The sequence below is a fragment of the Diuraphis noxia genome, unplaced genomic scaffold (assembly GCF_037042655.1).
Source record: "Diuraphis noxia isolate RWA-SAM2 unplaced genomic scaffold, SU_Dnox_SAM2 contig0005, whole genome shotgun sequence".
NCBI lineage: Eukaryota > Metazoa > Arthropoda > Insecta > Hemiptera > Aphididae > Diuraphis > Diuraphis noxia.
In genome coordinates this window covers 21391372-21409964 of record NW_028301715.1, presented here as the reverse complement: position 1 = coordinate 21409964, position 18593 = coordinate 21391372, and the positions used below count along the sequence as shown (strand labels likewise).

At 28.9% G+C, this 18593-nt stretch overlaps 1 pseudogene; it reads left to right on the top strand.

Moving 5' to 3' along the window:
* The window catches only part of LOC149055040 (zinc finger MYM-type protein 1-like), a 144968-nt pseudogene extending 130938 nt beyond the window's left edge, over positions 1–14030 (top strand).
* Positions 14031–18593: the final 4563 nt, after the last annotated feature.

The window sequence follows — 18593 nt, the reverse complement described above, 5'->3', positions numbered from 1 at the left end:
CTTTGTTTCCGTCACCCATGTAGTCGAGTGCGTAATGATAACGATTGTTTACTCGTTTATCAGACTATCAGGTCGGCTGATAGGGCGGTCGATATCGGTTACGGTACTACCACAGAATAACCAGAATGGACACTCGCTGAGCACTCAAAAATCGGGAGCATACTATTCAATTTGGTGGAATATCAGTGTATCCATGTATATTGCAATTTACGACTTTATTACTTATTAGGCTAAAGGTAATTGCCCCTGTTCGGGGAATAACAGCCGCGCTAGAAACAAAGAATAATGAGAATTATCTTTCTACCGGAAGAACTGATATTCCACCAGGTGTTGCAAATCTGTACCCCATAAGAACCCATGTTAAACTGAAAATGTGTCTCTTCTGGTTATTCTGTGGTACTACCACAGTATTATCGGTTACCTTAACGAGGTAACGGTTAAGTTGACACTACGTCTTATCCGGTGATAAGAAATGGAGGCAAAACGACGTACCTAACCTAAATTAACCGTACAAAATTTCGGATTTTTCGCTTAACGCACAAGCACGTTTTTACATTGCGGTGACAAGTTTTGCGTTTCGGCACTCGTGCTACAGCAACGACACAAACGTGAGCGCACAACATCGACGGGTTCAATCGGCTCCTTTAACGCACTAGGAGAGCGAAGAAAACCGTATCCCACTTCTGAAATGTTATCGAAAGTTTGTCAATATGGGTTATTAACACACTTAATAACACTTAACACTTAAGATTCGGCAACGAATTATTTATTATTAAAAAGACAACGTCGCGACTCGCGTTAAACAAAAGATTGCAAAACAACGCTATTCTAAACAAAGAATAAAACTAAAAAGGGCTGTGGTTCATGGGTGCACGCAACGTCGCACACCACGCTTACGCACTCACTGAACTGGACAGGCGTCTGGTGCCAGTGTAGCCAGTTGCTAACAAAACATAATGAAAATTCTATCACATACTTCGTGGGGAGGAAGCACAAGCACCTTAATAAAAATTCATAAATCCTTGATTTACATGAAGCATATGAACACGGAAAAAAAATAACCAAATGACCAAAGAGGAACCTCCCATCTGCACAACCTGCGGAACAAATCTCACTGTCAAGCACATCATATCGGACTGCATAAAGTATAATCAAGAAAGGATCAAACACAGGATATCACACAACCTCGATGCAACATTTGGAGCCAATCACCAACTCAACGCAGATTTAATTAACTTCCTCAAGCAAACCAATATTTATAACCAAATCTAAACATGTAAGCAAACGTAATGAAAAAAATAAAATAACTAATGGCCTTTGTTGCCGAAGTTGTAAACGATCAATAAAAAAAAAATATATATATTATATACTGTCATTATAACCTACTTTGCATATATTTATTTTCCGAAATCTAAAAATTTATTTATTTTTTTTTAATTACTTACAATTATGAATTATATCTATATTATTCGCAAAATTTCTTTACGTTGTTAATATGTGTGCGATAGTTTTTCATCCTTTCTTTATAGTTGTGTTTTCATTATTATGTATTGTAATGGTATAGTTCGTATGCTCCGATTTAGTTTTGAGCTAGTGTGTTTTTCTTATTTTGTTCTTTGAGTAACACTTTGTCTCCGATGTGCAATGTAATTGGAATAATTGGATTATCAGTTTTGTCATAATACTCTTTGTTGCTTTCCTTTTTCTTTGTAAGGTTATTTCTAGCGATTTTGTGCGTTACTTGCATAATTTTCTTTAAGTCAAATACATAATTATCGTAGTTATACTGGGGTTCCGGTTCGTAAGTGCGGTGAGATGCATAATTTGACATAAATAATGTAAATAACATTAATAGAAAGGTTCCCAGCAGTGCCACCTGACCAGAAATTAAATTATGTTTGTTAGTATTTAGATGGTTAATTTTTTTTTTTTTCCTAATAGAATAATAATAATAATAATAATGATAAATATGATCATTGATGAATTTGATAGACATTTTGAACAATATTAAAATACATAAATTAAACGCTGTACTTAACATTGCAATTCTTATAGTCATTAGTTATATTTAAAAAAAAAAATAATAATTCTAATTAATTAATCAACTTGTGCGTTGACAGCAATACATAGAAATCAAACATAATATTATACATATACAACAAAATTGAAAATCAGTTACAAACATTGGCCATGTGCTTTTGAAATTATAATAATTTGTGTATGAAACTTACTATATTTTAAGATCACAAAAATTAATTATTTAATCAATTCAAATGTATATATATATATGCATGTGTGACATCAGTTAGAAATTCACAATGAATAATAATAAAGTGAATTAAGAAATTAATGAATATAACAAATAAAATGGTGTGCATGCCGTGTAGAAATTCTTATGATTAATAGAGTATGGTTTAGTCACAAATTAGTAATAAACTAATAACTAATAAGTATTAATACAATGATGATTTTTTTATTGTGTTTCTGTTACATTTGCATTGATGAAATGAGTAATATAAAATATATTCCATTTATATATGTGTTTTTCTTCAAGGGTGTTCCTAGTAAATTTTTTTTATACACCTATATAACCGAACCTAACTTATATTACAATTATATACATATAACACATGTCATCATAAGTTTGAACAAATTACTGCTGGTAGTTGTGTAGCCTATAGGTTATTGAATAATACTGAAGACAACATATTGTATGTTTTAAGGAATTGAAATTTATTTAGTGTAACCAATGGCTTATTTTAGGTAAGGGTAGCCTAAAGGTATTGCAATAAAATAAGTAAGAAAAAAATGTAATTTGCCAATTGTATTTATTAATTAAACATGGGTATCAATTAATTTTATTATATTTTAAATTTTGATATAACATTAAACACAATACAATTTTAAAAAAGTTATAAAGTAGTAAAATGATACCTATTTATAATATATATTATATATCATTTATAAATTATAATATATGTTTGCATGCCAACGACATAAAAATGATGACAAATCATACAATATTTTAAGCATAGTTACATCACTTGAGGAATTTAAATTCAATTTATTATAATACATAATATCACATTATATCTTAAGTTGTTTGAAATATTGCAAAAAATAATATTTATATAATATGTAAGCCAATGGAAAGGTTAGTAAAGAAAATTAACAAACAATAGTAGAATTGTAGAATTATAATATGAATTGAAGTAATTAAACTTGGTTATACAATATATCAGTATAATATAAATATTACATGTATGTTTTAAGAGATTGAAATTGAGTTTATTGTAGTGTTTTTATGTTTACTTATTATTACTTACATGCATGTAACAACATCAGTTTATTGTAGTGTTTTTATGTTTACTTATTATTACTTACATGTATGTAACAACATCAGTCCCTAAAATATCCAAATTTTCGTACTACACACATAGTCCCAAATCAGTCCAATCTAAATTATAAATAGTACCTATCAATTAATAATAATATGTATTTAAAATAAATAATTTTATTTAAATAAAGTAGAACCTCTATTTAACAAATTTAAAGGTTCTTAAAATAGAGAACAATAGATTAAAACGATTAACATTAAAATTAATAAATTATAACTTTACATTAGAGTATTTGCCTGGGAGATATATGTACATAGCAGATTTGTTAACTAGAAATATAATACATAAAGCAGAGAAAGATGATGAATTATTGAAAGATTTAGTACATACGGTGAAGTTAGCAGAAATAAAATACAGCACAGAAAAACTAAATGAATTAAAATTAGAAACAAATAGAGATGAGGTCTTATAAAGAGTGATCGAGTATTATACAAATGGGTGGCCAAACAAAATAAAAGAGAACAATGAAATAAATCACTTTTACAAGTTGAAATCAGATTTGTCGATTGAGGATGGACTGGTATACTTTGAAAATAGAGTAATTATGCCAAAAACATTGAGAAATGATATGCTTAAAAAACTGCACGACAGTCATCAAGGAGTGTCCAAAACGAAAGAGTTAGCAAAACAACATGTTTATTGGCCAGGTATTAATATTATTAATACTAATTATGTTATTATAACTCAAGGTTTATAGATTATAGAGGTTGCCTCATATCGAAAATCTGAAAAAACGGGAGTGGGAGAAATCGGACCGTGACGTCACCCGTAGGAGACTTTTCAATTGTTTACATAGTTTACACGTGAGTTTTTGCGAGTTCTACTACTAGCTTGTCTATGTTAATCGTTTTTTCGTTCATTTTTGCATATAATAATTACATTTATCAATTGTAGAGCATGTCTACAAACAGTAGATACAAATCACAAAAAACATTCAGGTGGTTCATCTTGTGCCGTAGCGATGTGCAAGAATTACGCTAGCAAGATTAAAGAGCAAGGACTCGATATTTCATTTCACAAGTACCTAATTTTACCGTAATTTTTGCCAATAGGGTATTATTTTATTAATTATGTATGCTGAAAAATATGTAGGTAGCTTATTTTGATGACAACAAAGCTTTTAATATTTTATAGCTAAAATAATACCATCCAATAATTATCTTATTATTTTTTACATCAGGTAGCTAATTAAAATCCAAGAAGCATTTTGTGTTAACAGAATTTATTGTATTTAAAATATTATTGATTCATATTAAATCATTAACATGTAAAAATAAATCTTCAAATTAATTATTAATGTTTAACATAAATTGTAGGTAGGTACCTAAGTAAAAAAAGTTTTTACTCAATGGAGGGATTTTTAATAATGTTTTTAATATAAATTTAAAAATTATGATTTATGTATAGATTTCCAGTAAAGAATTTTGAAATATATAACACGTGGGTACATAAATTTCGGCGAGGAGACAAGTGGAATCCTAAGGCATCATTGGTTTGTTCTGAACATTTTACCTCAGATTCATTCGTCCGAGATTTGAAAGCAGAACTCTAGGTATTTATTTTTTGTAATTTTTTATTGGTAGTCAAAAATAATATATTTCATATATAATATTTAGTATATGTTTAATAATAATTTATTTTTTCAAAAACAATTAGGATACACTCCCAAAGTTCGTCTACTGAAACCTGATGCAGTCCCAACTTTACATTTACCATTGAATCATTCACAAAGTGTAACTTCTACATCAACGATCAATCGAAATAAGAGAATTGAAGCTAAATCAATGAAACGGGTAAATTTTAAATGTTCAATATTTGTACAATTATAACAAAATGTAAGTATTAGTAAGTAGATTTTTTATTTAATTATAAAAATAATGTACATATAGTAATCAATATTAACTTATTTAATTTTGATTTTAGAACACAGTATTTTATGTTAAACAAAAAAATATTTAAATAATAATTTGCTTTATAGATTAAGTAACACTAAAATTATTATTATAAATAACATATTATTTTATTTATCAAATTAGATTATTAGTTGTAAAATATTTTCATCAAATACTTAAGTTAGGTATCCAAATAAATAATAATATTGTATACCTAATAAATATGGCAGCATATATGTATATGATTATATATTATTATCATAGATAATAACAATTATGAATTAATTACCATAAACAATGGTACCTATAGGTAGTTAAAATTATATTAATTTTGAATGTTTCTATACTTTTTATAGGTCCGTGATAAGATATTATCCAGCATTACTTCTACTTCAGCAGAAACTTTGTCACCATCATTGGATATTTCTTCTTCTGACTCGACTCCATTTCCAGAAAAATTGGATTATGAGAAATTATATAATGACCTTTTGAAAAAACATAATTAATTGAAACTTGAAAATGACAAACACAAAGACAAAATTTTATCACTGGAAGAGCCTCTTGGAAATTATAAAAAAATTAATGAATGCCTCCGAACTAGTATGAGCACATTGCAAAAAAACTTAAATTCAACTAATTCAATTTTAAAAGCAAGTCAAAAAACAATGTCTGAAGAAGTAAAAATTCTCTCTCTGAACAAACACAAGTCAATTGAAAGTGAGGCAAAGAAATTGGTTTCTTCAGTTTTTTCTCAGAATCAATTAAATTTAATATTAAAGAAAAAAAAGCGAGTGCGTTGGACAAGAGATGAGGTGGCCAAAGCTTTTACATTAAGGTATCTCAGTAAAAGAGCATATATATATGTGAAAAACGAATTACTCTACCCTCTACCTGGTAATTAACAATTTTTTTTTATTCTTGATTATTTTTAACTTATTTACTACCTATATTTTTTCAGGACTATCATCTCTTCAGCGATGGGCCAAGACAATTGAAATGAGAAATGGTATTCTAGGTGACGTGCTGAAAATTATGAAACTCAATGGAGATACTTTAAAAGATTATGAGAAACTTGCCGTAGTGATGTTTGATGAAGTTAAAATATCAAACACAGTAGAGTATGATGTATTGCATGACGAGTTTATTGGTCCACACAATCAAATGCAAGTGGTAATGGCTCGAGGAATTTCATCACAGTGGAAACAACCCATTTTTGTCGACTTTGATAAAAAAATGACCAAAGACATATTGTTTGATATAATTGAAAAGTTAGAAGAAATTGTGTTCAAGGTCATTTGTTGTGTCAGTGATTGTGGAGGAGGTAATATAGGATTGTGGAAAGCTTTAGATATAAACTATCAAAATCCTGTATTTACTATTCCTAATGGTAGACGTGTAGTTTACATACCAGATGCACCTCATATATTAAAACTAGTCAGAAATTGGTTACTAGATACCGGGTTTTCTATAAATGATAAAATCATCGATAAAAAACCTTTAGAAGCGTTGGTATCTTCTTCAGAAACTGAATTAAGTGTATGTTATAAACTTTCAAAAGAACATCTGTCTTGTGAAGGACCTCAATGACAAAGAGTGAAATTAGCCACTCAACTATTATCACATACTACAGCTACAGCACTTTTACATTATCAACTTATTAATGACACAAAATTAAATAATGATACTGCTGATTTCATAGATTTGGTAAATAATTGGTTTGACTTGGCAAATGTGTGTCACCCAAATGACAAGCGAACCCCTTTCACGGCACCTTATGGACTAAACCTAGAAGAATATGATGCATTGTTAAATAAAGTGTATGAGACGTTTTTAAATATGAGATGTATTGGAAAACAGAGTTTACAGTTATTTCAAAAAGCTTTGCTTATGAACATTAATGGAACTAAATTACTGCTTCAAATTTTGATGGAATACAACTTAAAATATTTGTTGACTAGTAAAGTAAACCAAGACGCCCTTGAGAATTTATTTTCTCAGTTACGGTCCCGTGGAGGATTAAATGACCACCCATCGCCCCTAAATGCACTCCACAGGTTAAGAATGATTATTCTTGGAAAAAATCCTGGTATAGTTTCAAGCTCATCCAACACAGCTGATCAAAATAAAGAGGAGTTTTTAGTCGCAGCAGCTTTTAAACAGGCTGATTTGAATTTTAAAGGTGAACTTGAAATACATGAACTTCAAGAAATTATGTCCAATGATTCTGAAACAGATACAGCCAGTGAAAATGAATCACAAGTTAAAGAATCAAGAAACAACAGTGAAATGACTAATGATGCTGTAGAATACTTAGCTGGTTGGATTGCCAAAAAACATAAGCTGAAATTTCCCGAAATTGGTTCTATAACAGCGGCAAAAAAATCAAGAGCTACATATGAACATTATTATGTAATACCTTCTTGGATTAGTCATCTTTCTTATAGAGGATTAATAACCCCCAGTAAAAAATTTAAAACCAATATTTTTAGGGCAGAAAGGTTATTCAAAAAAATTACAAGGCAACTCATTCCTAAAGGATCAGGAGTAGTTAAAAGACTTACAGACAAGATTTTCAACAGAACTTAAATGGCACAAAAATATAAACCTTTTTAAAAATTCAGTCTTATGTCAAACAAAGGTTGTTGATCCGAATGAAATATTTTAACCTGCATCATTAGCAAAAAAAACGAAAAGCAAAAGCTCAACTAAACAAAATAAGTAAATTAAGAAAATTAATGACTTAAATATGTATACATTTATCTACCCAATTAATAATAATATTTTTTTTTTTTTATAGTATAAAAATTGTATAATAATATATTAAAATATAAAATGAAATGTATCTAATGTATAAAAAACAAAAAATTTTAATGTTAATAAACTATTTTAAAATATTTATTATACTATATTTGTATTAAAACATTAACTTTTTAGAAGCACCTATAAAACAATATGTTGTATTGTATCTGTACAATTAATTATTATATGAATATATTGCTAATAAATAATAATAGTATTGATTCTGACTATGATTATGATTTGGAATGTATTTCTCATTCATGAGAAAACTGAAAACTTTAAAAATTAGTTTATATTAGTATGAGGATTTGGAAGCGATGTCCCTAGCAAATTGTTGTTCGGGGTAACCACGCTTTTGATGGATATGTCTAACGACAAGTGGACTGTATGTGTTTAATTAAATATACATATAACATTTATAGTATATACAAAAGAATGTATTTGAAATATAACCGAATCAATATAAGTGATCAAATACATCAAAATAATAATTGTACGAAATTACAATACAATATAATAATAATAATAATAATTAAATTAAACCAATAACATAAAACAATAAGCAAATTAAAGTAAACAAAACCCTTACCGCGTACTGCGCCACTGCAACAGCCGAATAATAAGGTTTACGCGACAAATATCAACGTAAAATAAAAGAGTACACAACAAATTACGCGGAACTTACCAACGCAATAAGACACGGCGAATAATAATCATAAAAACCCGTTAGACAATCGCGGCGGCCCGTATATATAGGGACGTGGATAGCTCAGCAGAAGGAGAAGGGGGTGCCGCGTCTAGAATATTCTAGTGCTGTCGCGGTGACACAGGCGCATTATCGAATGATCGAGAATATTCTCGATCATTCCAGAGCTGTACCCAACAGGATTGATAATACAATGAATTTAAAGTATCATATTTTAATATTGGGCTTAAAGTTTTACACATTTAGTAATAATTACAATAGTTTATAATCAATCAACACTTTATTTGTAAATTGTGTTGAGTATAATATTATGAATATTATTCTTTGAATATATACATAATAATATAGGCTTCTACTTTCTTCAACAAAAAATATTTTAATATATGATTAAAAATTATAGGTGGGTACATTAATAACCAGGGCACGTAAATTAAAGCATTTGCTTATTTTTATGGATTGACTTAAAATGTAGTAGAGTGCTATGGAAGTGTATGTCATGTTGAAACACGTTCAATTATTAAATTTGAAAGTGCATTTTTCAATGATTTTATAAAAATATGCTTATTTCCATATTTTTTTTTACGATTTTTGCTTTTTTGATCAGTTTTTCTACTTTTTATGGTTGTTTCAGAAAATCTATTACGTCTTATAACGTCTCAAAACTGAAGTTTGATTTTTTTATAAAATAAATATTTTGATTTTTTAGTTAGAAACTTCCTAATTATTTTGTTTCAATAATTTTTGTAGTCTTAAATTATATTATTTTTAGCACAGTTACAAATTATATCTAGTTTCTACTTTATCGTGTAAAAATAAAGTTCTTTTTTTTATTAAATATTTTTGATCAAATCTAAGTTTTTTAAATGCTTATTTGAGTGCTTATAATGATGTTTTTAAGCGCTTATTTTAAAGATTTCAAGTGCTATAAGTCCCGAACCCTGATAATAACATAATAATAAACATATGTCAAACACAAATTCACATTAATTAGCATTTAGCAGTCAAGTATGGCTGTAAATATGAATATTAAGCATTGTATTAACATACGAAACCATAGCCGCCCGCGAAACTCTCCTAAGGATGACGTCATGTGTAATAAGGCGCTGCGGGGGGATTGCTTTGTTTACATGATTATGAGGCAACCTCTATAATCTATAAGCCTTGATTATAACAGGGGTACGACACTCTGTGTATTGGCAAAATCGGGTGACTGTGGCCTTGAACACGGTCTCCAGGAGGGCGTGGCATACGTTATCAATTAAATATATCATATCAATATCACCGCTGAACATTGATTACGACAAAACTATATTTGTAGTTTGTACAGTACTTAGTAATTTTACCAAGTTTGAATGTTTTAGTATTAAAATGTAAAATAAATTATTTAATCAGGGCCGGCGTTAGGGGGAAGCTAAACAGGGCATTTGTCCAGGATCTCGTGCTTAAATATATTTTGTATAAAAATCTTGCAATAAAATACAACAAGAATATAAGTAATATTATATTAAATATGTATAATATTTTGAAAAGCAACGTGGTGCGGTAAAATTACAAAACCTTTGTATACCTTAATATATATTTTGGTGTAGTGATCACGTCGCCTACAGGTATCAGTAGTCAAGGATGATGGTTGGAAGGTGACTCTTGAGTTAATTACACAACGTAGAATTCTTCTTATTAGATTAATTGTTTATTTATTGTGATAAAACATATATTTATTTATAACATGAAAGCTGAATGTAAGTTAAGTATTCTGAATGATAGAATAAATTCGGTTTGATTCGAATATTTTCAAGTTCAAAATATTGTTTGTAAGAAATTTTTCTAAGTCCAATGAATTAAATTAAACAACAGACTGGCGTGAAGGTGCTCTGGCTAGTCTGGTCAAGTCGCGTCTGAATACAGGCCGTTTCGGGGTCCCTTATATAGTGCTACCCTCTACTCCCCATAGTCTACTTGCTCTTGTCGCTGTTCTCAAGGATGTGGTAAAGTTATCTAGATTGACGGAAATGCCACTCGCCCACGTACGAGCTAAATGCGTATCCCATGCGGCTACAGACTTCGATAATTTATATTATTATTAACATTATTATGATGTAAAAATATACATTATAATAATACATTATGACATTGTTTCTTGTAACTTTTGTAATGATGCATAATCCCACATCCTGTGCACACCTATCAACGATCTTTCATAGTCGTCTAACCACATGATTACGTGTTGCCCTAACGTTAATGATTTCCACGAAATGCTTTCTCTCTTATAATTACAAAGTTGGTCGCATCCTACCCTATCTTGGTTCGGCTGGTACCTAGTTGACCGTGAACTAGACAATGCGGGACGCTAGTCCATAGCATTGGAAGTTGTCTGTTTACTCGTATGATATGTAAGTTGACGTATAACACATACGTTTAAAAGTAATCATTGAACAGTTGAAAATTGATAGTCGCTATTTCCCTAAAGTATTTTTTAATACCATTAAACATCATAGATGTAACTAGGGTCAACATTTTGGAAGAGCTTAACTCTTTAATATATTAAATTTAATTATTAAAAAAATTGTTTTATTTGGGACATGTATTTTTGATAATTTTTCGTTTTTAATTACACCTATAGCCTATAAATTATAGATAACTATAGTTATTGCCTTATTGGTTAAATAAATTAAATACGTTTTGCACAGGCCCTCGCAAAAGGTAGCGCTGGCCCTGTATTTAATTAATAACTCTAATGAAAAAAATATTAAAATACTTTAATTAATGGCTTATGTAATAACAGGATATTGAATTTAGAATAGAATACTAGGTTTAAAGAACAAACACATTATAAATTTAGTTTGGGATAAGCTGATTTGGGATAATGGCCCATATTTGTTAGGGCATACCAGACACTTTACAACCATAATGAAAATTATTAATTACAAAAAAAATTGAATAATAAATTAATAAGTAATAATACTAATAACATATGAAAACGCCACAACTACGGATTACGGGATACAGAATATACAGCCATACAGTGCCGCCTGGCCATTAAGTTGTATCCGTTTTTAAAATTTCGTAACAAAGAGGGATACACGTTGCCAACATCCTATCAGATTACGGATACGGTACAATTTTTAGAGTCCAATACTTCATACCATAGGGATACGTAAACCTGCACAGCTGATCGACTGTCTATTCTATATTGTTCTATGATTATAAGTCTTGTCAATTGTAATAGGGAGGATGTGTGGTGATTACGACGTGTTATCACCACTTACGCTAGCGCGTCCGTTTATTATTGTCGTTACCATGTTGTTCCTAACATTGAATTATTTGTACTTGTATTTTTTGTCTATGTTCCTTGTATTATTCACTGCGTGAATTATTTTAACTTATTGTATTTGTATATTTATTCTCTTTGTTACGTCGCCCGCGACGACTTTTCGTACACTTTTTCTCCCGCCGCGCGCGATAGCTTTTTCGCCGTTACGGGCTCGAAGCCATCATCGCTCGCCGTGTTGAGTTACTCTTTTCGTGACCGTCGTTCCCTCAAGTCCGTACTCTCACCGACCCGCGGCTATCGTTGCGACTCACGTCGTCAAATCATATTTGTTGTAGTACTTTTTATATTGCCGTGTAATAAAATTTAACTGTTTAAACTTGACTTAATAATTATCTTAACCTACTGATTTTGTCAGACACGTTGGTCGTTAGAGTTGAGACGGTATTCCTCCTCTAACGCCACAGATGTAATGATAACATATTATATGATATTATATATTATAGTACAGGGGTCTCCAACCTACGGCCCGCCAAGCATTTTGCACCGGCCCGCCAAGCTAATTAATGTTTTGAAAATAATATATTATTTTTCATTGTTTTTAATTTATTTTTTATTGAATTGATTAATAAAATAAAATGAATTTATAATATTTTCTTTTGGTAGGTATTATTCATAACAACTTATAATAGTTATACATATACACTAATACTAACTAAAAATAGATAAACTCGTCAATCACACATTTTTTTTTTTTTAGACAACACATTTCAAAAAATGTTGGCCTGCGATGCCAAAGCGTATATCAAATTTGGCCCACCGTAAAAAAAGGTTGGAGACCCCTGTTATAGTATATGATGTTGGCACCAGTGTCGCGGTGTCACACACGGCAGTCTCATGATTTGAGAGTGTGTGTGTGTTTGCAAGCTATTAAAATATACGTTTTTTTTAAATTAAAAAACCGTGTCTTTGTCTTATTAATTAATTCTTAGGTCATTACCCACTTCCAAGCTTATAACAGTGACAAACATTTTTCGAAGTAAAGATATTGATTTATTAGGTGCAGTAAATAGTCTTCGAGCAGTTTCTAACAGCCTTAAAATCTTAAGATCTGATGATGCATTTAACGATTTGTATAATGAAGCAACTAAATGTCATAATATGTCGACATGTCATCATACATATATGAACAAATCGGAATTTACATTTACTCCATTGCCCATGCAGCGCAGTAGAAAGAAAAAGTTATTATCTGAGGAAACAACTGAAGACCATATTTATTGACCCGAAATTACAGTTTAAAATTAAAACGTACTTAATTACAATTGATTCAGCTATTTCTTGTATTGAAGACCGCTTCCATTCAAAGTCTCAAGAATTATTGAAAAATATTTCTTTATTTTCTGTTTTTGTGTTGAAAAAAACAAACTCTGACCCTAACACATTACCAGATGATGCATTTAATAAATGTTATGATCTGTACAAAAAATTTATAAATCATAAAGATTTTAAAAAAAGAATACATTCAATTTTCAAAATTATTTTCTTATTTTGAATCTGCTATGATAGGCTCTCAATATATTCATTCTAGTTCTGGAACAAATGATGATGAAGAAAACTCTTCAGATTTTGTAGATAGCGATGATCAAGAAGTGAAAGAAAATACTGTTGGTTTAAATAAAAAGAATAACCAAAATTTGAGAATTCTTCTTCATGTATTTAAGGTTATTTTTCAATATTTATTTATTTAAATTTCTTATTTATACCTAACAATTTTTGCTGGAAAAGAGCAAACAATAACTTGTATAATAGTAACTCTAAATTATTGTAATTTATAGGTATGTCATAACCTCATAACTCTGGATTACAGAGTGTTTCCCATACGAGTACATTATACTCTGCTCTTCAAATTGTATGTACGCTACCAGTGTCCAGCACAACACCTGAGCGGACATTCTCAAAATTGAAAATTGTCAAAAATCGATTGAGAACAATTTCTCAGGACCATTTAGAACAATAATGATGATAATTTCCTGCGAGTCTGATATTGATATAGACTTAGATTAAACATACACTAGATAGCCCACTCAATAGTAATTTAGTGCCGCTCATAATATTTGTGATTTGGATTCCAAAGAAATTAGTTTGGATTCTGGACAATAGATGTCGCATTATCAAAAATAATTTGTACGTTTATACCACAGATATATAAAAATACTAGATAGCCAACTTCGATATTATTATTGTCGCCAGTAAAATGGCCGCCATCCATATCTAAGAGGTGAATGTTTATGTTTTATATTATTGATGATAAGCAATTGAAGAACAGTGTTATAAAATATACTGTTATAGGTACTTATAATTATAATATTATAATATTTAAACTTAACAATCTTTAAAAACAATGATTATTTTATACAGATTTTGAGTGGAGTTAAGTTTTTATATATGTTTTATGCAAGAAAAATTGTTAGTTTATTAATAATTTATTCTAATACAAATACCAGTATACCGAGGGATATAATTTATTTGAACAGCCCCAAGCACAGCAATAATAAACCATAGTAATAGGTAGGTTTATACTTAAAAAATATTAATAACAACTGTACTTACTGTAAGTTATAAAATAAAAAACAGTATGCTTAATATGTAATATTAAATATTACATATTAAGCATACTGTTTTTGCAAATTTTGCTCGTATATAATTACAAAATAATAACATAATACAAATATTTTATTATTATTATTATTAAGATTCATCAAGTTGTTTATGCGTTTGAGATGCTAAATAGTTATAAATAGCTCGCGATTAACATATTGTTCTATGTAATTACATGCAAATGCAATACCTAAAAAAATATAATATTAAAATATAAAATTATTTTTACAAATAATAAAATGTTCCAAATTTTAGCTCCAACCAAATAGTTCCAGATAAATATAATTCGGAAAAAAATTTTCTTAAGTCCCAACAAAATTTAAAATATTATATAGCCCTCCAAAATAGTATCTTATCACTTATCATATCAGTTAAATTTGTAAACAGTCACCTCTTAGATAACGATTGGCGGCCATTTTGTTGGAGACATTATTTTATACGTATTTACTATAGAAGTCGGCTATCTAGTATTTTTATATATCTGTGGTTTATACTGTTCATAGTTGTAGTTTATCATTACCACTCGTTAGTCGTTGATATCAATTATCAAATATTATAATTTATACAATGACTACAATGAAAATTCAAAATGTTCGACTTTGTGGAATCGTCTTCCTGTTCCTATAAATTATAATATATTAATATTATATAACATGTATTACTATGTCCCATTGTCCCTATATAGTTAGTACATATGGAAATAAATAATAGTACAATAATGAATTTTATTTTTAAAACAAAACAATCAGTGATTTAATAAGTGTTATTTATTTTGTATTGTAATATAATATTTTAAGTGCATAATAATATTATAATGTTACTTTCAGAATTAGATTTATTTTTCTTTGTTTTACCTAAAACGTCTTAAGATTTTTGTTTCAAAAAATATTTTGAATCAGATTGTATTTTATGATTGATGTTGAGAATACTGCTAATCATAAATTATTATGTTGACATATAAATATTTCACCTAAGTAATTTTAAACATATACATTATACAACAAAGGTACTTATACAAGATTCACTAGTAGTTGGAGACTTATTCTTCGAAAGTGTATCAAAATTTAAATATCTAGGAGTAGATATTAACCAACGATAAGGTTACGTATGGAGAGTAGAATGCAAGACAGTATGTGAGATCACAATATAGAAGCCAGACAACAATGGATTGGCCGAGTTAGAAATGACCTCAAGCTCCTGGGAATAAAAGGAGAACAACTGTCGAAGGATAAGGGGATATGGAGAGATGTAGTGGAAGCGGCAATAGACATACAATGCCCAGAATAAGCTAAAATAAAAATAAAAGTAATTTTAAACATGATATTGAACTAAAACAAACTGAGGTTTGTTTATGATTATAATAAATCAATAATAATTTTTTAACTATCCTTAAATAAGTTAAATAAGTATCAAACAATATTAAAATGTCCTTTAATAAGTATTATAATATAAATACGGTTTTATAATAATAATAAGTAAATAAATAATGTATTTAAATGTATAGATACTACTGCGAAAAACAAAACAATATTTAAAAGCATTCATGTTGAATAACTACTTAGGTACTTCTACTAAAAATAAACAATTAATAATAAAAAAAATAACTTAAATGTGGGTAAACCTTAACAAACTCTGCTTATAAATGTTGTAAAATGTTTAATTTGTTTTGAGATTTTGAGTGAATATTACTTTTTATATTCTTTGATGTAATTTTAAAATCGTAAAATAACTTACACTGTATTAATTTACATAGCATAAAATAAAAATGAGAATCACAACTTTGTTCAAATTTTAATAAAGAAAACAATTCAAGTTTTATTGTTTTTTGTAACATTTTACATAAATTTTTTGTTTCCGACTTTTGTGTTACATAAGTTGAAATAATTTTTTGAGCACATTGAACAAAATATGTGAATATTTTTGTTGGTTTATTTAAAACATTTTTTTCTGGATCTTTTGATTCATAACTTTTATAAAAAATTAAAAACTCTTGCTCATTAAAAAAATATTCATCTGGTTTTAAAAATGTTGAGGTACAGTCATTACATTTAAACTCTTTAAGACATTTATATCCTAAATAACCAGCAAAATATGAATTGGAACAATTTTCCAATGAAATCTCAATTTTTTCTTCTTCTGGTATTTCAGTTACAGATGACGATTGTGAAGAAATTGATTCATTGTCAAACAGATTATCATCAGATAACCCTAAATCTGCATTGCTAGATTCTAACAAATGTTTGTCATAGTCCATCTCACGATTCGAATCGTCTGAAGACTTAATAAGATTAACTTGTACATTAATACGGAAAGTTGTACGAAATGTTTTTGCTGTAGGATTTCTATTAAAACCTCCTCTTTGTCTGATTATAGAAAATAGATTTTCTATAACATCCTGATTTAATCTAGATGTTAATAAAAATTTATATCCCAATTCTTTTTGTTGTATATAAATCATTTGAATAGCATTTATAGTTTGTACCAATCCATCAAAGCAAGAAGGCCGTGTTTCTTTTCCCTTAGAAATTTTTGTAAGTTTTTCACACCAATTTTTAGAACTTAATAAAAGTTGTAATTGTCCAGGACGTTCTTCTGAAATAGCACATGTGTATGGATTTGATGTATAGAACTTTTTGCTATTTAAACAATCAAATGTTCTATTAATTTCTTCAACAAAGTCTGCAGTAGCTGATGCTGTTGTTGTTGATAACTGCCCTGTAATTATACATGTCTTCATAGTTGCTGCTACGGTATGACTGAACACTTGTAAAGCAAGTTTGCATGACATTTTTTGAAAGGGTCCTGGATGAATATGACTATTTGTTATTTTCAACAACGCTCTACTAGTTCCACTAGATTTATCAATATTATAAGTTTTCCTTATGTCATTGAATGTTATTAACTGGCCTTTGTAAATAAAATCATCTTTTATAAAATTGTTGCGGAAATTTTTTATTATATGAGGCACATCAAATATAGAAAAAAATTTATTTGTACCCACATTAAAATAGGGTTTTTTTTTAGAAATTCCTAATTTCTTTAAAGCTGCAACATTATTTGTGCCTTGGTCACATACAATTGCAGTGACTGATAAACCAATGCTGAATAACTTTTCAACCACTTCAATTATAATTTCTGTCAGAACATCGTGTTTCATTGATGTCGCACTTAAATAGTATGTAATTGGCATTTTTAATGTACTATATAGGCCTCGAGCAACAAAAACCATAGCTAACGATGCTATTTGATCAGTTCTGCCTTTATGCCCCAAATCTTCAAACCCTTCTACAATATCCAAATACTTTGAATATTCTAAGTATTTTTTTATACTCATTTCATCAAATACAACTACATAGTAATTTTCTTCATCTGTCATAGTTTCAATTTTTAATTGTAACTGTTTTAGGAAACCAATATTAAAACCTGGCATGCATTTTGAATTACCTATCCATTTTTTAACTGTTGATATTCCTGGTAGAATTATATTTTGTTTGTTTCTCAGGTATTTATAAGTTGCTGGAGACTTATAAAAAAGTCCAATTGAAAAGTTTTTTTCTGCTTGAGTCCAACATTTTCGTTGACCATGATAAAGTTGCATTTGTGTTAAAACTTTTGAACCTTTGCTACAGTATTTAATCTCATTCGATAAATGTTTATGGACATTAAGTTCTTGACGGTATGATTTTAAATTACTACGAAACTTGCATATTTTGGATCTTTTGTTTTTTATAATTTTTCTTTGATTTTGAATTGTAAACTTTAACTTTTTTTTTTTTGGAGTATCTATTATTTCATTTTTGACTTCTTCAGATTGTTTTTGTTTAGTTGGTGTGGGAAATAAAATTACTTTGTTTATAAATTGTTTGGTT